The sequence below is a fragment of the Lissotriton helveticus genome, chromosome 1_1 (assembly GCF_964261635.1).
Source record: "Lissotriton helveticus chromosome 1_1, aLisHel1.1, whole genome shotgun sequence".
NCBI lineage: Eukaryota > Metazoa > Chordata > Amphibia > Caudata > Salamandridae > Lissotriton > Lissotriton helveticus.
Genome location: NC_136057.1, coordinates 170106544 through 170127778, shown reverse-complemented (window position 1 = coordinate 170127778; position 21235 = coordinate 170106544). Strand labels below are relative to the sequence as shown.

General features: G+C 50.0%; 1 protein-coding gene across 2 annotated transcripts in view; it reads right to left on the bottom strand.

Annotated features, from left to right (window-relative positions):
* KDM4A (lysine demethylase 4A) overlaps positions 1-21235 on the bottom strand; it is a 458146-nt gene that overhangs the window by 51847 nt on the left and 385064 nt on the right. The gene's annotated exons all lie outside the window — the stretch shown is intronic.

The window sequence follows — 21235 nt, the reverse complement described above, 5'->3', positions numbered from 1 at the left end:
CATCAACGGCTGAAGGAAAATGCTACTTACCAGTATGCCTCTGTTCTTGGCATGTAGAGCTGCAGAGTGCATAGATCGCCACCTAGTGTTGGGCCCGGATGTTTGCAGTTTGTTGTTGTCCTGAAAAGTTCTTTGGAAGTCACAAGATAGGTGACTCCGCCTTTGGACCACATTGCGCATGGGCATGGGCTCCATCCTCAGATTGTTTTACGCCATTAGGGAAATGATGGAGCTTTGCAAGAAAAGGAAGGAAGTTCATGTAAGCTGTATCTAATTAAGATAATACTGGAACAGACAAGGGTAGCCGGGGAGGCGGGTGGGCGTGTGTAACTCTGCAGCTCTACATGCCAAGAACAGATGCATACTGGTAAGTAGCATTTTCCGTTCGAGGCACATTAGCTGCAGATTACACACTGTGCATAGATTGTATAGCAGTACCCACTCTTAGCGGCGACCACCCCATCTGTTGCAGTAGTTTGAAATAATGTTTTGAGAACAGCCTGGCCCAAATTAACTTGTAGCTTAGTTTGCACATCTACACAGTAGTGTTTTGTGAATGTGTGCGGTGTAGACCATGTAGCTGCTCTGCAGATGTCATCTAGGGGAATGTTCCCTAAATATGCCATTGAAGCCCCTATTTTCTTGTAGAGTGGGCTTTAGGGGGAACAGATAAGGTACGTTTAGCTTTGAGGTAACAAATCTGTTTGCATTTGACAATCCATCTAGCTATCCCAGATTCTGAAAAGGGATTACCCTTATGTGGTGGTGAAAAAGACACAAAAAGTTGTTGTGTCTTACGAAAGGGTTGTGTTCTTTCGATGTAGTATAGCAATGCTCTTTTGACATCTAGGGTATGAAGACCTATTTCTGCTACTGTCTGTGGCTGTGAGAAGAAAACGGACAGTTCCACAGACTGATTGAGGTGGAAGGGAGAAATGACTTTGGGCAGGAATTTTGGATTACTATGGAGAACGACCTTATTATGATGCATTTGCAAGAAGGGTTCTTGAATGGTTAGTGCTTGTAGTTCACTAACTCTCCGCAGAGAAGTAATAGCTACTAGGAACCCAACCTTCCATGTTAAAAATTGTAGTTCACATTTATGGAAGGGTTCGAAGGGAGGTCCCATTAGCCGTGTGAGAACAATGTTTACATTCCACACAGGTGAAGGTGGTACTCTGGGAGGAATTATTCTCTTAAGGCCTTCCAAAAAGGCTTTAATAGCAGGCACTCTGAACAGAGATAGATGCTGTCTGTTTTGCAGATATGCTGCTATTGCAGCAAGATGCAGTCTAATAGACGTGTAGGCTAAGTTACATCTTTGGAGGTGCAGCAAGTATCCTATGATGTGTTGAATAGACACGTCTAGTGGATTAATATTGTTGTTGTGACAATATATTACAAAGCGTTTCCACTTAGCTGCATAACATGCTCTAGTGGTTGGATGTCTAGCTTCTTTTATGACATTCATGCAGTCTGGAGAAAAGTTAAGGTATCCAAATTCTAGGATTTCAGGAGCCAGATCGCAAGGTTGAGCTCAGCTGGGTCCGGGTGCCTGATCTCTCCACGGTTCTGTGTTAAAAGGCGTGGAGACGGGTATAGTTTTTGGTGCGGTACTACAGACAGTGGGTGTGGATATCTGGTGGCGAAGCTTGGGCATTTGGCGTTTTCGTGGGTGGCAAAGAGGTCTATCTGAGGTTGTCCCCACATCTGAAAGAATGGTTGAAGAACTTGCATATGTAGTTCCCACTCCTGGAACATGCTGGGCTAGAAGGAATATGTTTTGAGGTATAGCCCACCGCCATATGTCCTGTGCTAGTTGTGAGAGTTGCAGGGAGTGTGTGCCTCCCTGCGTCTGTATGTTGTATATTGCTGTCATGTTGTCCGTGTGGACTAACACAGCTTTGTTTGATACTTGCTTTTGGAAAGCTTTTAGTGCTTGGAATATAGCTAGTAACTCCAGATGATTGATGTGGAGTAGCTTTTGTTGCGGTGTCCCCCTGCCTTGCATGGTGTGTTGCAGTAGGTGGGCCCCCCAGCCAAGAGAGCGAGGCGTCCGCTGTCAAGATTATCTGAGGAACTGGCTCTAGGAACGGTCGTCCCTTGGAAAGGTTTTTGGTGTTCCACCACTGCAGAGAGCGATGAGTCCGAACGTCTACCAACACTAGGTCTGTTAATTGACCTTGAGCCTTGTACCATTGACGTGATAGGCACTCTTGTAGAGGATGCATTTGAAGTCTTGCATGGGGCACTTAGAAAATGCAAGAGGCCGTCATCCCTATGAGTTGCATGAACACTCGTGCTGGAAGGGAGTGTTGTGGCTTAAAACTTTGTGAGAAGAGTTTGCATGCTGGCTATCCTTACTGGAGTGAGATAAGCTGTTGAGGTGTTTATTGTAGCACCAAGGTACTGTTGTACTTTGGATGGTTGCAGATGAGACGTGGTGTGGTTTATTGTGAAGCCTAAGTGGTGGAGCAGTTGGATCGTGGCATGAGTGTGTTCCACACACTAGTTGTATGAGCTGGCTTTCATGAGCCAGTCGTCGAGGTACGGGAAGACATGGATGTGCTGTCTTCGTAAATGTGCTGCCACTACTTCTAGGCACTTGCTGAATACTCTTGGTGCTGTTGTGACTCCGAATGGGAGTACTTTGAATCAATAGTGCTGCCAGTCTATTACAAATCTGAGATACTTCCTGTGAGCCTTGTGAATGGGAATCTGGAGGTATGCGTCCTTGAGATCTAGAGTAGCAAGGAAGTCGTTTTGTACTAGGAGAGGAAGGACTTGTTGGAGTGTGACATGTGAAAATGGTCTGACTGTATGAATACGTTTAGCGGGGGGTAGATGTTAGCTCTAAACAGTAACCTGACTGAATAATTTGTCGCACCCACCTGTCTGATGTGATGTTGGTCCAGGCAGGAAGGAATTGCTGTAGTCTTCCCCCCACAGGAGTGGAATGTTGGGGGGGGGAAGGGGAGGAAAGTCATTGGGTAGGGGTGGAGGCAGAGCGAGAGTTGTTGGTTTTGCCTCTGCCTTTGTTGTTGTTACCCCTGTAACCCCCTGTCTGGTAGCCCTTAGCGTATGTGGATTGGCTAGGGGTTTTGTAGGAAGTGGAGGGGCTTTCGGAGGAGTAGCCTCTTGTGTTGCCTCTGTATGATGAGCGACGAAAGGAACGTCTGGGAGCTTGCTTCTGCAAGGCTCCCATAGATTTTGCTGTGTCGGTGACTCTTTTCATTTTCTCTAAAGACACATCGACATTAGGGCCAAATAAATGTGTCTCATCAAATGGCTGATTGAGGATGGAATTTTGTACCTCAGGTTTAAAACCTGATATATGTAGGCAGGCATGTCTGCGCAAAAGGGTACTGGTATTGATTGCCCTTGAGGCGGTATCTGCAGCATCTAGGGCACAACAAATGGAAGTATTAGTAGGAATATGCTACTTACCAGTATGCATCTGTTCTTGGCATGTAGGGCTGCTGACATTCATATCTATAGCATAGATCGCCGCCTAGTGTTGGGTCCGGATGATTGCACATTGTTGTCCTGGAAGAGTCTTCGAAGTATCACGAGATAGGTGGCTCCTCCCCTGGACTACAGTGCGCATGGGCATCGACTCCATCCCCAAATTGTTTGTAGCCATTGTGGCGAAGATGGAGTGTAACAGTGTGAGCGATGACCATGCTAAGAGTAAGTGTAAGTGCTGCAGCCGCTACAGGCGCCGGGGAGGAGGGCGGGCGATATGAATGTCAGCAGCCCTACATGCCAAGAACAGATGCATACTGGTAAGTAGCATATTCAGATCGAGGCATGTGGGCTGCTGAATTCATATCTATAGCATAGAATATATAGCAGTCCCTCCCTTAGCGGCGGCCGCCTGTGTCAGCTGCAGCAGTTTGAAAAAGCGTTTTTAGAACAGCCTGCCCTACAGCTGCTGGCTGCTTGGAGTGCACATCTACACAGTAGTGTTTTGTAAATGTGTGTGTGGTAGACCATGTGGCTGCTCTACAAATGTCTTCTAAAGGGATATTTCCAAGGAAAGCCATGGAGGCCCCCAACTTGCGGGTGGAGTGGGCTCTTAGGGGGATGGTTAAAGTGCGCTTAGCTTTTTGATAGCAAATCTGAATACACTTAACGATCCACCTGGCTATATCTGCTTTGGCAATGGGGTTGCCTTTGTGTTGTGCGGAAAAGGCAACAAAGAGTTGTTTCGTCTTCCTAAAATCTTTGGTCCTATCAATGTAATACATCAAAGCTCTTTTGACGTCAAGAGTGTGGAGCATTCTCTCTGCCACTGTCTCAGGATTTTGGAAGAACACCGGCAGTTCAATAGTCTGATTGATATGGAACTGTGAAACCACCTTTGGAAGAAATTTAGGGTTAGTGCGCAGCACCACCCGGTTGGAGTGAATTTGTATGAATGGCTCTTGTACAGTTAGTGCCTGGAGCTCACTAACACGTCACAGTGACGTAATGGCTATCAGGAAAGCCACTTTCCATGTTAAGAACTGAATCTCGCATGAATGCAGAGACTCAAAAGGTGGACCCATTAGTCGGGTGAGGACCACATTAAGATTCCATTCAGGAGCAGGTGGGGTCCTGGGAGGAATGACTCGTTTGAGTCCCTCAAGAAAGGCTTTAATGGCAGGCACTCTGAAAAGGGAGAGATGCTGCCTGTTTTGGAGATAAGCCGCTATGGCAAATAAATGTATGCGAATGGAAGCATATGCCAGATTGCATTTGTAAAGATGTAACAGATAACAAATGATGTTGTGCGTGGACGCGTCAAGCGGGTCTATGTTGTGGTCCACGCAATAAATGACAAACCGCTTCCATTTTGCTGCAAAGCATGCCCTGGTGGTGGGCTTTCTTGCCTCCCGTATGATATCCATGCAGGCTGGAGGCAAGTTGAGGTAGCCAAACTCTAAGACCTCAGGAGCCAGATCGCCAGGTTGAGCTGTTGCGGATCTGGGTGCTGAATGTCGCCATGGCTCTGCGTCAAAAGTCTGGGTGTGAGGTGCAGCCTTTGATGCGGCACCACGGAAAGTTTTACGTGGTGTACCATGGTTGGCGTGCCCACGTTGGAGCAACCAGGATGAGCGTTATCGAGTGTTGCTTTAGCGCCACCAGCGGTATTAGAGGTGCTGAGGGAAAAGCGTACGCAAATTTGCCTGACCAGTTTATCCATATCACACTGCCCTGCGACTGTGGGTGCGGGAACCTGGCGGCAAAGCTTTGGCATTTGGCGTTTTCCCTTGTTGCGAACAGGTCTATCTCTGGATGACCCCATTGCCGGAAGTACGGGCGGAGCACTGATGGATGTAGCTCCCACTCGTGCATTTGGTGGCTGTACCTGCTGAGCAGATCCGCCATCTGATTGTCCTTGCCGGGGAGGTGTTCCGCCATGAGGAAGATGTCCCTCTGAATGGCCCACTTCCACATGCTCTGAGCCAGATGAGACAACTGTGGAGAGTGTGTACCTCCCTGCTTCTGAATGTAGTACATGGCCGTCATGTTGTCCGTCCGGATCAACACGACCTTGTTGCACAGATGTACCTTGAATGCCTTCATTGCCATGAAGATTGCCATCAGCTCTAGGTGGTTGATGTACATCTTCTTTTGCTGCGTCGTCCATAGTCCCTGCACTGTGTAGTGAAGTACATGAGCTCCCCAACCGTGGAGAGATGCGTCCGTTGTTAGGATGATCTGTGGCACAGGCTCCCGGAACGGTCGTCCCTTGCAAAGGTTGTGTGGATTCCACCAATGCAGAGAGTTGTATGCACGACCGGTCACCAACACTAGGTCCTTCAACTGTCCGTGAGCCTGGTTCCACTGACGTGCTAAGCACTCTTGAAGCGGACGCATATGTAGTCTCGCGTGTGGGACTATGAAGATGCAGGAGGCCATCATGCCTATCAACTGCATGAACACTCATGCTGGAAGCGAGTGTTGCGGTCTGAATTTCTGTATCAGCAATTGAATGATGTTGATTCTCACTGAATTTGGCTGCGCTGTGGCTGCCAGAGTGTTTATTGTCGCGCCTAGATACTGCCGCACATGGGCGGGCTGAAGGTGTGACTTTGGATAATTCGGTGAGAATCCCAGATCGTGAAGAAGGTGAATGGTGTGGGACATGTTGGCAGCGCACTGCTGGGCCGACTTTGCTTGGACAAGCCAGCCGTCCAAATAAGGGTAGACGTGCACGTTTTGTCTCCGGAGGTGCACAGCCACTGTCGCCAGGCACTTTGTGAACACCCTGGGCGCTGTGGTCACTCCGAAAGGGAGGACTTTGAACTGGTAATGGTGATTCTGAATTGTGAATCTGAGGTATTTTCTGTGTGACGCATGTAGTGGAATGTGAAAATATGCATCTTTTAGATCTAATGTTGCGAGGAAATCCCCCTGATTGAGCAACGGAAGAACCTGCTGCAGTGCGAGCATATGAAAGTGTTCTGATAGAATGTACTGGTTTAGGGGTCTGAGGTCCAGTATGGGTCGGAGGGACCTGTCTTCCTTTGGGATCAAGAAGTACAGGGAGTACACTCCTGTGCCTCTTTGTTCCACTGGTACGAGCTCGATTGCCCCTTTTTGCAGCATGACGAGCACCTCTTGCGGCAATAAGTGCAAATGCTCTGTGGACATAGGACGGTGTTTTGGGGGTATGTTGGGTGGAGTGGATGTTAACTCCAGACAATAACCGTACTGGATAACCTTTCTGACCCACCTGTCTGTGGTGATGGATTTCCAGACTGGCAGGAACCGTTGGAGTCTCCCCCCGACTGGTGTTGTATGGTCGAGGGGCAGTGACAAGGAGTCACTGTTTGTTGGCGGCAGAGGATCGGGAGCTGTTGTTTCCACGACCTCTGCCTTTGGCGCTGTTTCCGCGATAGCCACCTCTACTTTGCTTGTTGTATGAGGTTTGTGCACCACTCTTAGTGTACTGTGTTTGCTGGGACAGCTGGCCTCTGGAAACACCTCTATTGCTTGAGCGACGAAAAGAACTACCCCTGAACTGCTGGGACTGGAGAGCCCCAATAGACTTTGTAGTCTCGGTGTCCTTTTTGATTTTTTCTAAGGTGGTGTCCACCTCAGGTCCAAATAAGTGATCAGGGTTTACAGGCTGATTTAGGATGGTGGTTTGTATCTCCGGCTTGAACCCGGAGATTCTGAGCCAGGCCTGACGCTGCAGCATTACACTTTTTTTAATGGCCCTGGCCGCGGTGTCCGCCGCGTCCAGTGCACACTTAATAGAAGCATTTGAGATGAGTTTTCCTTCTTGGATGAGCATCTCTGCTGCCTCCTTATATTCATCTGGCAAGTGTTGTAACAGGGTTTCAAGGGTATCGTAATGTGCCCTGTCATATCTGGCCAAAAGTGCCTGAGTGTTAGAAATGCACCAGATATTGGCTGCTTGAGCCGCCACCCTCTTCCCTGATGCTTCTAGCACTTTAGATTCCTTGTCAGGGGGAGGAGCAACACCAGTAGTCTGTGAATTTGCCCTCTTCCGGGCATTAGAAACAACTAGAGAGTCCAACGGCAACTGGCCCTTGATGTAGGTAGGGTCGCCAGGCGCCGGCTTGTACTTTTTTCAATTCTGGGGTTTATAACCCTGGCACGTGTGGGTTCCTTAAAAATGTCTGCAGCATGCTTCAAGACACCCTTCAACATAGGTAGAGTCTTTACGGTCTTTTCAGAGGTGGAAAAGGTGTCAAACAGAAAGTCCACTTCAATAGGGTCAGCATGGAGCTGGACGTCATGATTTGTGGCTGCCCTCTCAATAAGCGCATTAAATGCCGCAGAGTCCTCAGTAGGTGAGGTTTTGACAGTGTACACTTGAGTGTCTGGGCAGTTTGTGGATCCCCTGGATCCGCAGCATCTGCCCATGTGTCATGTTGATCTTCAGGATCAGTGTCGACAGGGTAGTTGTACTCATCATTGTCACCTTCCCCAGCCTCCACATCTGAGTAAGTGGGCGAGATTGCGGCAGTGTCCTGACCACATGGAGTTATTAGTCCAACAAGAACGGGGGAATCCGTGGAATCCTTCTTCTTCTTTAAAGGAATTGTGTAGGACTCCATAGGCTGTGCTGGTGTGATCTTTCGCTTGTAAATGGAAAGTTTACCGGTGTCTGCGTCGATAAATTGTTCAGACTGCTCCTCCAGCAGGGGTTGCCGATGCTTTGCGCCCTCAACTGCAGGGGTAGGCATTGGCCCCTTGGTCACCTTCATGGACGCCTCGACGACCTTCTTGGGCGCAAACGCCTTCGGCACCACTTTGGCGGCAGCGTGAACTGAATGGGCGCCGTCGATTTTGGCGGTTTGGCGGCAGGCTTTGGCGTGGAAGTATCCTTCGGATCGACAGCGGAAGCCTTCTCTTTGATGCGTTTCAATGAGTCCGACACCTGCTTTGTGAAGGATGCGGACGGCTGCGTCGACTCGACAGGTGCCTTCGAGCCACCACCATGCGCGGACTCGAAGGTCGCAGTACATTTGGCCTTTTCTGGCCGACGCGCAGGATCGACAACCTTTGTAGTTCTGAGTCCTTTGTTTGTGTCGACGGCCCTCGGCGCCGAAGTCTTCGGGTCGACGACCTTGACAAGCGCTTTCGGTGTCCCAGTCTTCGGCTCGACGCCCTTGAGCGACTTCACCGGCTCGACAACCTTCTTGGGCTTTGTATGCACTGACAGGACAGAAGACGTGGAGCTGACCAAGGCGACAGGCGCTTTCTGTTTCGATGGCGCCTCGATCACTTTCGGTTTTGTCGAGACCGAAGCTTTCTCTTTCGGTTTCGATTTCACTAAGACCTTAGAAGTGTCCGTAGCCGGGCCCGGAGGCGAGACCGTGGAACTGGGTGCAAGATCTTGGGTAAGGCCATGTGGCGATACCTCGACCTGAGCCGTAGCAATTGTCTGAACTGGGCATAGCTCCTCGCTTGAGCTATCTTCAGTGGCCCCATAGGCCCCATCGTCGTCTCCTACCTCTTTGACGATGTCTTCTGCATCGAGCAATTCAACGTCTGCGTCGTAGTTGGAGTCGATCTCTGCCGATGTGGGGATACTAAGAGTTGCACACAGGGCACCTTTTGAACGGGCTCCGTTCCATGATGGTTCGTCGAATTAGTCTTGTTGCGTCGACTGGGCCTGGAGCACCGAAGAGCCACGCGACTCCTCTGGATGTCCGACTCGGGAACTGAGCTGGAACAGAGCTGGGCACCGATCGCAAGACAATACCTACGATATAGGAAGGCCTTTGGGCCGAAAGGAATATGCTACTTACCAGTATTCATCTGTTCTTGGCATAGAGGGCTGCAGAGTGGTACATTTATGAATAGATCGCCATCTGGTGTTGGGCTCGGATGATTGCACTTGTTTTTCTCTTGGAGAAGTCTTTGTCGTCACGAGATCGTTGACTCCTCCTTTGGGTGTTAGTGCGCATGGGCATCGGCTCCATCCTTAGATTGTTTTGCCATAGTAGGGTTAGATGGAGTAGTGTAATAGAATACAGAAAGAGATGCCCATGTAAGTGTATCTAAATAAGATAATGTTGGGACAGACACAGGTTTCCGGGGAGGGAGGGAGGGAGGGCATGTACCACTCTGCAGCCCTCTATGCCAAGAACAGATGCATACTGGTAAGTAGCATATTCCGTTCGAGGCATATGGGCTGCAGATGGTACATTTATGAATAGATTATACAGCAGTTACCTCCCTAGCGGTGGTCACCCGTGTCTGTCGCAACCGTTTGAAATAAAGTTTTTAATACAGCTTGGCCCACTCTGGCTTGTTGTGTAGCCTGCACATCAACACAGTAGTGTTTTGTGAAGGTATGTGGTGTAGACCAAGTTGCTGCTCTGCATATGTCATCTAGGGGAATGTTTCCTAAGAATGCCATAGATGCTCCTAGCTTACGTGTAGAATGAGCTCTAGGAGGAACAGCTAATGTTCTCTTTGCTTTTATGTAACATATTTGTATACATCTTACGATCCATCTGGCAATGCCCGCTTTAGAGATAGGATTGCCCTTATGTGTTGGGGAAAACGCTACAAATAGTTGTTTAGTTTTCCTGAAATTTTGTGTCCTTTCTATGTAGTACAATATTGCCCTTTTGACATCTAGTGTATGTAGGGCCCTTTCTGCTACCGTCTGTGGTTTTGGGAAAAAGACTGGTAGTTCCACTGGTTGATTGATGTGAAATGCTGAAATTACTTTAGGCAAGAACTTTGGGTTTGTTCTAAGAACCACTTTATTCTGGTGTAACTGTAGGACTGGTTCTTGTATTGTCAATGCCTGTAATTGGCTTACTCTCCTGAGGGAGGTAATGGCTATAAGGAAGGCCACCTTCCATGTAAGGAATTGTATTTCACACCTATGCATAGGTTCGAAAGGTGGTCCCATTAGTCTGGTGAGTACTATGTTGAGGTTCCAGACCGGGGAAGGTGTAATCTTGGTGGAATGACTCTTTTAAGGCCTTCCATGAAGGCTTTGATTGCTGGCACTCTAAACAGGGATAGGTGTTGCCTGTTTTGTAGGTACGCTGCTATAGCGGCTAGATGTACTCTGATAGATGTGTACGCAAGATTACACTGCTGTAAGTGTAGTAAATAGCAAATAATATCCTTTGTTGATACGTCCAGAGGGTTGATGTTATTACTGGTACAGTATACAGCAAACCTTTTCCACTTCGCTGCGTAGCATGCTCTGGTGGTGGGACGTCTCGCCTGCTTAATGATCTCCATACAGTTTGGGGGTAGATCTAAGTATCCAAATTCTAGGATTTCAGGAGCCAGATCGCTAGGTTCAGTTGTTTGGGATCTGGGTGCATTATTTCTCCATGGTTCTGTGTAAGGTGCATGGGTAAAATTCTTAGCTTTTGGTGTGGCACCTGTGAGAGTTGCAGGAGCGTGGTGAACCACGGCTGTCGTGCCCACGTGGGTGCTACTAGGTTCATGGTCATTGAGTGTTGTTGCAGCTTTCGGACCACTAATGGGATTAGTGGGAGAGTGGGAAAAGCGTATGCAAATTTGTTGGACCAATTTATCCGTAACGCATTGCCCTGCGACAGGTGGTGTGGGTACCTGGATGCGAAGCTTTGGCATTTTGCGTTCTGATGAGTGGCAAAGAGATCTATCTCTGGTTGTCCCCATCTTTGGAAGAATGGCTGCAGTATTTGGTGGTGCAGTTCCCATTCGTGTATTTGTTCTGACTGTCTGCTTAAGATGTCTGCTATCTGATTTTGAACTCCTGGTAGGTGTTCGGCTAATAGATAGATGTTTTGAGGAATGGCCTGTAGGAGAGTAGGGTCTGCAATCCTATGATCACCCAGATTTTTTGCTTTTTGCTTCACTGGTTTACGACTTTCCCTGGCTGTGGGCCTGCTAATCAGACCCACAGCCTAGCTGTTCTCTCTAATCCAAATTGTGACCAGGTACTGAATTGGCACTGGGCCCTCTCAAGTCCCCGTACCCAGGGCTGAGGTGCACCCAGAAGTCTCCCAGGGGCTGCAGCATGCATTATGCCACCCCTGGGCTGACTAACTAAATCAGACACAACTGGCTGCTTGACAGCTGGGGCAGAGTGGTGTACCCACCCTCTGCTGTAGATATAGTATTCCTATATCTAAACCTAAATGGACACACAGATCTCCTATCAGTCACTCCTATGGCAGGCCTTGACAATCCTGAAGGCAGAGTGCTTGGAATCGTGTGAGATAGTGCTCTGGCATGAGCTGAGCCTGTCTGCGGTTTTCGGGATCCATCCCTTAGCCGTTTCCATGATATCGCATACCATATACTCTTAAGTGCATTATAATCCTCGCGGTTATATGCCAACTCTGGTATCGCTTTATCAAAACATGTCGAGTAAGGTGTCATACGAATTGGAATACTAACCCCTCGCCAATTCTGGCGACGGGGTTAGCATTCCACCCTTCTAGAGGGACACGACATGTATGTAACCTGTAACCCCGGTTAAAGTCAGACATAGCCTTAGCTCCACAAAATGGATGCTGCCACCGAGACACAAGTCTGCCCTCCTGCTGCTGGGAGTCCTCCCAGAGCAGGAGGCAAGGACAAAGGGTTTCCTGTCAGGGGCGGTGCCAGCACCGTCCCAGACAGGATTTTGTGTATCCTAGGTAGGCAGGGCTTTAGAGGAAGGTGACTGCAAGTGGCACCCCGGTGCTCACTGTGCATAGGCCGGCTGAAACCAGTTCCAGGGGCACTCCAGCCCCTGGCCTGGGGAAAGCCCGCCAAAGGAGAGGGGTGTAACCACCCCCCTCCTAGTCCCACCCATAGGGCAGGACTTAGTCGCGTGCCAGCCCCTTTTTGCAGGATAAAGGTAGGAACTGGCCCCCTTCCAAATCAGATCATCTTTGAATCCTGAAACTACTTTCCACGAAAGGAACTCAAGACTTCTTCCCAAGATTCTCCCTTGTGACTAAGGAGTAGTCACCCTGCAGCAGCAGGCACCAACCAAGCATCGCGGTTTGTTGCCAGTCTCTCCTTCGGATCAAGACTGCTACAGCACGACGAGAACCGGCTTCCCTGGCACCTCTGACCTCAACCTACATCATCAGCCCAGCTGTGATCCGTGGGTGTGACGAGACCTCGAGGGACCGACCATCTTCAGAACTGCACAACGCTTGTCCAGCACGACCACCGAGTGACCCTCGACCGAGTGCTTTGGGGTAAGAGAAGCCCCGACCCTGAGCAGCTCCAGCACCGAAGTTCAGCCCCCCTGCATCCACGAGATCTGCGTGGGGCCCTTCTGCTCTTTGCTGACAACCGCGTTGTCCAGGTCGCTTGCCCGTTGGCTAGTGACCCCTTCACGACGCTCCACGACGACAACTACTGCTGGTCTGGTTGCTCCAGACTAGCCCTTGCTCCCCTCCAACAGAGGAGCACCCTGGACCCTCCTGGTCCACTCAAGACGCCATTTTAGGTCCACCGCGTGGGCCTTGCATTTGCCAAGACTTGTTGCCCAATCCTGGGTCCAGCGACGTCGACAGCAAGAACCTTCGTGGGACAGCTCGCACCTCCATCCTGGTCGCCAACAACGCCTCCTGGTCCGAGAGACTGCAGAGCCCAGCAGCGCCCACTCACCTGGCTGAGGTGACTTCGTCCGGTGCCATCTTGGTGCCCACCTAAATCACTGGCTAGTGATTCAGAACTTGGTCCCCTCTGCTTACAGGTTTCTTCTCTCCTGATCCAGGCTTGGATCTCCACGAACTCTCTTCACTGGCCGCCTGCCAGCAACTCTTTCTTCAGGCTCCTGGTTCTTCAACGTGGGTTTCCGACGCAACTTCAACCCTATGCAGCCGCAGCCCCTGGGCTAGGTAAACCAAGTACTCCGGTGCTTCAGCATAGTCCAACACCATAAGTGTTCGGATCCACCCCCGTTTTCGACCCACCTAGTCGGGTTCGCCCGAGAACAGTAACTTTGCAACTGCTAGCCTCCATAGACTTTTTCCCGCCTTACGCGTGAGAGTTCCCACTCTGCACACGACGTCCACAGGCCTCCTGCATCTAATCCCAGTGGTTAGAATTGTAGACCTAGCGATTCCTGAGTCTAGAAAAGTACTACTTACCTGCTAGCAAGTTCGCATTCCACTTACTGTGTATATGGTTTTTCGTGCCCCTAGGGCATTTGTGTAAATTGTGCGACAAAGTATTTTCGTAAGAATTTTGTTGTGTGCTTAGCTCCCTGACTCATAAAGAGTTCAGGGTAGTCTTGTTATAAATAAATATCTGTTTATTTTCATAACAACTTGTGTGGTGTCCTTTCACTTGGGTTCAAGGGGTAATGTGATGGTAAAACAGCTGGCTTAACACGCCCTCTAGAGTCTTAGCCTTAGACTGCTCGTATCCATGCTACTAGGATAGCTGGTCTATAAGGTTGACTTACAACCAATCATCAATAAGGGTTGTTTGGACTGATACATAGTGATCACTAGAATAGTGAGCACTGCATATCAGGCCAACTTCTCACATTGGTGAGCCAAGGTTGGGATTTGAGCTTGCTGTTTGTTTTACCACACATATCCTAAGAATATCTTGTGAAAGATCACATAAGTACTAAGGTACATATAACTTAGCTTAGAATACTCTGAGTTCTACTGAACCAGCTGTTGTAGCTCCTAGGGCCTAGCACACCCTAAACTACAACTCTAGCAAGGGATCAGTAGGCAAACAAATAGTGTAGGTAAGTGCACCACTTACACCTCACTAGAAAAGCATGTCTACCCATGGAGAGTCTTCAGAGACTCCCCTTGTGGTTATTGACCCTCCACAGGTCACTTCAAGATATGCAGCTCTCAGTTTCCAGGAGATGAGACAAGTGTGTACCTCCAGGAAACTGAAACAGTGGTCCAACCCCACCATTCCCTTTCTGATAGGTCTCTTAGAGACATATGATGCGAGAAAGATTTCTCAGCTAGATGGGAATATGCCAGCCTTAGAGGGTACCACTGGGGAGCCAGACCTCCACAACACTGTAAATGCAGTTGGGGAGGAGGATCCTGAGGAACTCTCTGGGGATGAGGTAGACTAAGGTCTTGAGGTAGTCAGAAGGCTAACTAGGGCCAACATAGACTTGCTTGGGCTAGGATCTGGGGGACCCCCAGTACTGACCCTAAGTAGGCCTAACCTTGGAGTTAGGAGAGATAGATCTCTTTCTAGGGACTCCAATAGATCTCTGCACTCTAATGCCTCTTCTCAGAGGAGAAGGAACTCTCCCCAGAGGAGATTGACTTCCCCTCAGAGAATAGAGCATGAAGCCAGAATGAGACAGGCTGCTCTGAGGATTGAAAGGGAAGAACTTGCCCTGGCCAAAGAAAAGCTTGCATTTGCTAGAGAGCAGCAGATGAGTGGGTTAGCTCCCACTGGTGGCAGCAATCTCCCAAGAGATAGAGAGAAGGGTTTAGACACTAAACACCTGACAAAAATAGTGCCCCCCTTTAAGCAAGGGGATGACATCCAGAAATGGATGGCTGCTTTGGAGAGGGCCTGCACTGTGCAGGGCATTCCCCAAAGTCAGTGGGCAGCTATACTGTGGCTCTCCTTTGATGGCAAAGGTAGAGATAAGCTCCTCACTACAATAGTGGAGGATGCTAACAATTACCAGGTCCTGAAGAATACACTGGTTGATGGGTTTGGTTTAACCACTGAGCAGTACAGGTTGCTGTTCAGAGACACCCAGAAAACTCAGTCTCAGGACTGGTCTGACTTTGTGGATAGTGCCACTAAGGCTTTGGAGGGCTGGTTGCTGGGTAGCAAGGTTACTGATTACACAGGATTGTATAATCTGATGATGAGAGAACAAATTTTAAATAATTGTCAGAACCAGTTGTTGCACCAGCACCTTGTTGATTCAGATCTGACCTCTCCCCAAGAATTGGGAAAGAAGGCAGACAAATGGGTCAGAACAAGGATCAAGCAGAACCAGAACCAGAACCAGGAAGGTCAGAAGAAAGCAGACCAGAAGGGTAATACTAAGAGTGAACAAAATGACCAGAAGTCTTCAACAGGTCCCCAACAAACCAAAGAGGGTGGGGGTCAGGCTTCACAGCAGAAAAAGAAGACTCAAGAAGGCCAGTCAAAAAGGTGGTGCCAGTACTGTAAAAGTAAGTCTCACTGGTTTAGTGAGTGCACCAAAAGAGTAGGGCAAACCTCTACCACTACAGCCCCTAAGGCAACTGCACCCCCTAGTACAGTCAGTAGTGGTAGTGCACCTCCCAAGGGATTAGTTGGGTTAACCTTGGGAACTGAGGAGTCTGACAACTTAGTTGGCACACTCACTCAGGCTGTCCTTGTCTGTACAGGGGATATGGATATGTCCCCTGATGTAAGTCCCAATACTTTGGGCAAATACAGGCAGACACCTTTAATAAATGGCTAAATGGCTCAGGCCTATAGGGACACTTGTGCCAGTGTCACCATGGTGACACCTAACTTTGTGGACCCTGGACAGATCATGCCAGGTACAGATTTCCTGGTGACCAATGCCAGCAACGTCACTACCAGTCATAGTATGGCGATTGTTGCTTTCTCCTGGGGAGGGGTAAGTGGCCAAAAGAAAGTTGTGGTTAGTTCAGACCTCCCAGTGGATTGTTTGTTGGGCAATGATTTGGAGTCATCCCTATGGTCAGAAGTGGAGCAGAGGACTCACATGGAAATGTTAGGCTTGCCAGCACATGTGCTTGCTGTGACTAGGTCACAGGCCAGAAGATGCCCCACTGAACAGGTGCTGGATCCTGGAAGAAAGGACCAGACACCTTCCAAGAAGAAGAGCAGTAAGGGTAAGGCTTTGCCTTCCCCCTTGCCCCAGGTTGAGGATCAAGTCTCTGAGGAGGCTGATCTGAGAGAGCTGAGGGAAACTGAGCCTAAAGAGCTTGAACTTGATCAAGTTGAGTTTCTGGGCTCAGGGGGACCCTCCAGAGAAGACCTGGGGAAGGCACAGTTAGACTGCCCTTCCCTTGAACCCCTCAGACAGCAGGCTGCTGCTGAGGCTGCAGGGAATGCCACAGGTGCCCACAGGGTATACTGGGAAGATGGACTCCTGTACTCTGAGTCAAGAGACCCCAAGCCTGGTGCAACCAGGAGGCTGGTCATCCCCTTGTCTCTGAGAGGTTTCCTTCTCACCTTGGCCCATGAGATTCCCCTTGCAGGTCACTTAGGTCAGACAAAGACTTGGGACAGACTTGTCTCACACTTTCACTGGCCCCACATGAATGAGAATACCAAGGAGTTTTGTCGCTCCTGTGTCACTTGCCAAGCCAGTGGTAAGTCAGGTGGCACAACAAAGGCCCCCCTCATACCACTACCTGTGGTGGGGGTTCCCTTTGAAAGAGTGGGGATTGACATTGTTGGTCCAATGGAACTCCAGACAGCATCAGGGCACAAGTTTATACTGGTGGTGGTGGACCATGCCACCAGGTATCCTGAAGCTATTCCACTTAGGACCACTACAGCACCTGTAGTGGCAAGGGCCCTAGTTGGAGTATTCTCCAGAGTGGGCTTCCCTAAGGAGGTTGTTTCTGACAGAGGTGCAAACTTCATGTCAGGATATCTGACTGCAATGTGGAAGGAATGTGGTGTTAACTACAAGTTCACCACACCCTATCATCCACAGTGCAATGGGCTTGTTGAGAGATTCAACAGGACCCTCAAAGGGATGATTAATGGACTACCTGAAAAGCTCAGGCGTAGATGGGATGTCCTGATACCCTGCCTCCTGTTTGCTTACAGAGAGGTCCCACAGAAGGGGGTTGGCTACAGCCCTTTTGAACTTCTGTATGGGCATCCTGTAAGAGGACCCCTGTGTTTGGTGAAGGAAGGATGGGAGAGACCTCTCAAAAAGCCTGCAACCAACATAGTGGACTATGTACTTGGTCTCCGCTCCAGGATGGCTGAATACATGGAGAAGGCATCCAAAAACCTAGAGGCCAGCCAAGAACTCCAAAAAGCTTGGCATGACCAAAAGGCTGTCCTGACTGTATACCAGCCTGGACAGAAGGTGTGGGTACTGGAGCCAGTGGCCCCAGCAGCCCTCAAAGACAAATGGTCTGGGCCCCAAACCATCATTGAGCAAAAGGGAGAGGTCACCTACCTGGTGGACCTTGGAACCCCCAGGAGCCCCCTCAGGGTGCTCCATGTGAACAGGCTCAAGGCATATGTCGACAGGAAGGACATGAGCTTGCTCATGGCCACAGATGAGGGACAGGAGGAAGAGAGTGACCCTCTCCCAGACCTGCTCACTCAGAATCCTGATGATGGATCAGTAGATGGTGTTGTCTTTTGTGGCAGCCTCTCTGAACATCAGCAACAGGATTGCAGGCAAGTTCTGCAATCCTTCAGACATATGTTCTCTCTGACACCCAGCCAAACTGATTGGTGTACCCATGAGGTTGACACTGGAGACAGTCTGCCTGTCAAGAGTAACATCTACAGACAGCCTGATCATGTCAGAGACTGCATCAAAACAGAAGTGCAGAAAATGTTGGAGCTGGGAGTCATTGAGCCCTCAGATAGCCCTTGGGCTAGCCCAGTAGTTCTAGTGCCAAAGCCTCACACCCAGGGTGGTAAGAGAGAGATGAGGTTTTGCGTAGACTACAGAGGCCTCAATGCAGTCACTAAGACTGATGCCCACCCAATACCAAGGGCAGATGAACTTATAGATAGATTGGCTTCTGCCAACTACTTAAGCACATTTGACCTGACAGCTGGGTATTGGCAAATCAGGTTAGCTGAGGAAGCCAGGCCCAAGACAGCATTTTCTACCCCTGGTGGTCATTATCAGTTTGTGGTAATGCCCTTTGGGTTGAAGAATGCCCCTGCCACCTTCCAAAGGCTGGTGAATCAAGTTCTCACTGGGATGGATGACTTCTGTGCAGCATATCTGGACGATATTGCTGTCTTTAGCTCCACCTGGGAGGATCACCTGGTCCACCTGAGGAAAGTGTTAGAGGCCCTGCAAAAGGCAGGCCTCACTATCAAGGCCACTAAGTGCCAGATAGGGCAGACACAGGTTGTATACCTGGGCCACCTTGTAGGTGGAGGCCAGGTTCAGCCATTGGAGAGTAAGATACAGGCCATCAAGGACTGGGCTCCTCCAATCACCCAGACTCAGGTTCGAGCTTTCTTGGGCCTGACTGGGTACTATAGGAAATTTGTCAGAAATTATGGGTCCATAGTGACCCCCCTTAATGACCTGACAAGCAAGAAGATGCCAAAGAAAGTTCAGTGGACAGAAAGCTGTCAGAAAGCATTCGATGACCTAAAGCAGGCCATGTGCACAGCACCTATCCTAAAGAGTCCAGACTTCTCCAAACCATTCATTGTCCAAACAGATGCTTCTGAGTTGGGTGTGGGAGCTGTTCTATCTCAGCTGAATTTTGATGGCAACGACCAGCCAATTGCTTTCATTAGCAGAAGGCTGACCCCCAGAGAGAAAAATTGGTCAGCTATTGAGAGGGAGGCCTTTGCTGTGGTATGGGCCCTGAAGAAGTTGAGGTCCTACTTGTTTGGAACTCACTTCACAGTTCAGACCGACCATAAGCCCCTCTTATGGCTAAGTCAGATGAAGGGTGAAAACCCCAAACTACTTAGGTGGTCCATTTCCCTACAGGGGATGGATTTTACAGTGGAGCACAGACCTGGTACTGATCATGGCAATGCTGATGGGCTCTCCAGGTATTTCCACTTAGAGCAAGAAGACTCACCTGGTCAAGGTTAGTTTATTGTCCCAAAGTTTGGGGGGGGGGGGTCATGTAGGAGAGTAGGGTCTGCAATCCTATGATCACCCAGATTTTTTGCTTTTTGCTTCACTGGTTTACGACTTTCCCTGGCTGTGGGCCTGCTAATCAGACCCACAGCCTAGCTGTTCTCTCTAAACCAAATTGTACCCAGGTACTGAATTGGCACGGGGCCCTCTCAAGTCCCTGTACCCAGGGCTGAGGTGCACCCAGAAGTCTCCCAGGGGCTGCAGCATGCATTATGCCACCCCTGGGCTGACTAACTAAATCAGACACAACTGGCTGCTTGACAGCTGGGGCAGAGTGGTGTACCCACCCTCTGCTGTAGATATAGTATTCCTATATCTAAACCTAAATGGACACACAGATCTCCTATCAGTCACTCCTATGGCAGGCCTTGACAATCCTGAAGGCAGAGTGCTTGGAATCGTGTGAGATAGTGCTCTGGCATGAGCTGAGCCTGTCTGCGGCTTTCGGGATCCATCCCTTAGCCGTTTCCATGATATCGCATACCATATACTCTTAAGTGCATTATAATCCTCGCGGTTATATGCCAACTCTGGTATCGCTTTATCAAAACATGTCGAGTAAGGTGTCATACGAATTGGAATACTAACCCCTCGCCAATTCTGGCGACGGGATTAGCATTCCACCCTTCTAGAGGGACACGGCATGTATGTAACCTGTAACCCCGGTTAAAGTCAGACATAGCCTTAGCTCCACAAAATGGATGCTGCCACCGAGACACAAGTCTGCCCTCCTGCTGCTGGGAGTCCCCCCAGAGCAGGAGGCAAGGACAAAGGGTTTCCTGTTAGGGGCGGTGCCAGCACCGTCCCAGACAGGATTTTGTGTATCCTAGGTAGGCAGGGCTTTAGAGGAAGGTGACTGCAAGTGGCACCCCGGTGCTCACTGTGCATAGGCCGGCTGAAACCAGTTCCAGGGGCACTCCAGCCCCTGGCCTGGGGAAAGCCCGCCAAAGGAGAGGGGTGTAACCACCCCCTCCTAGTCCCACCCATAGGGCAGGACTTAGTCGCGTGCCAGCCCCTTTTTGCAGGATAAAGGTAGGAACTGGCCCCCTTCCAAATCAGATCATCTTTGAATCCTGAAACTACTTTCCACGAAAGGAACTCAAGACTTCTTCCCAAGATTCTCCCTTGTGACTAAGGAGTAGTCACCCTGCAGCAGCAGGCACCAACCAAGCATCGCGGTTTGTTGCCAGTCTCTCCTTCGGATCAAGACTGCTCCAGCACGACGAGAACCGGCTTCCCTGGCACCTCTGACCTCAACCTACATCATCAGCCCAGCTGTGATCCGTGGGTGTGACGAGACCTCGAGGGACCGGCCATCTTCAGAACTGCACAACGCTTGTCCAGCACGACCACCGAGTGACCCTCGACCGAGTGCTTTGGGGTAAGAGAAGCCCCGACCCTGAGCAGCTCCAGCACCGAAGTTCAGCCCCCCTGCACCCACGAGATCTGCGTGGGGCCCTTCTGCTCTTTGCTGCCAACCGCGTTGTCCAGGTCGCTTGCCCGTTGGCTAGTGACCCCTTCACGACGCTCCACGACGACAACTACTGCTGGTCTGGTTGCTCCAGACTAGCCCTTGCTCCCCTCCAACAGAGGAGCACCCTGGACCCTCCTGGTCCACTCAGGACGCCATTTTGGGTCCACCGCGTGGGCCTTGCATTTGCCAAGACTTGTTGCCCAATCCTGGGTCCAGCGACGTCGACAGCAAGAACCTTCGTGGGACAGCTCGCACCTCCATCCTGGTCGCCGACAACGCCTCCTGGTCCGAGAGACTGCAGAGCCCAGCAGCGCCCACTCACCTGGCTGAGGTGACTTCGTCCGGTGCCATCTTGGTGCCCACCTAAATCACTGGCTAGTGATTCAGAACTTGGTCCCCTCTGCTTACAGGTTTCTTCTCTCCTGATCTCCACGAACTCTCTTCACTGGCCGCCTGCCAGCAACTCTTTCTTCAGGCTCCTGGTTCTT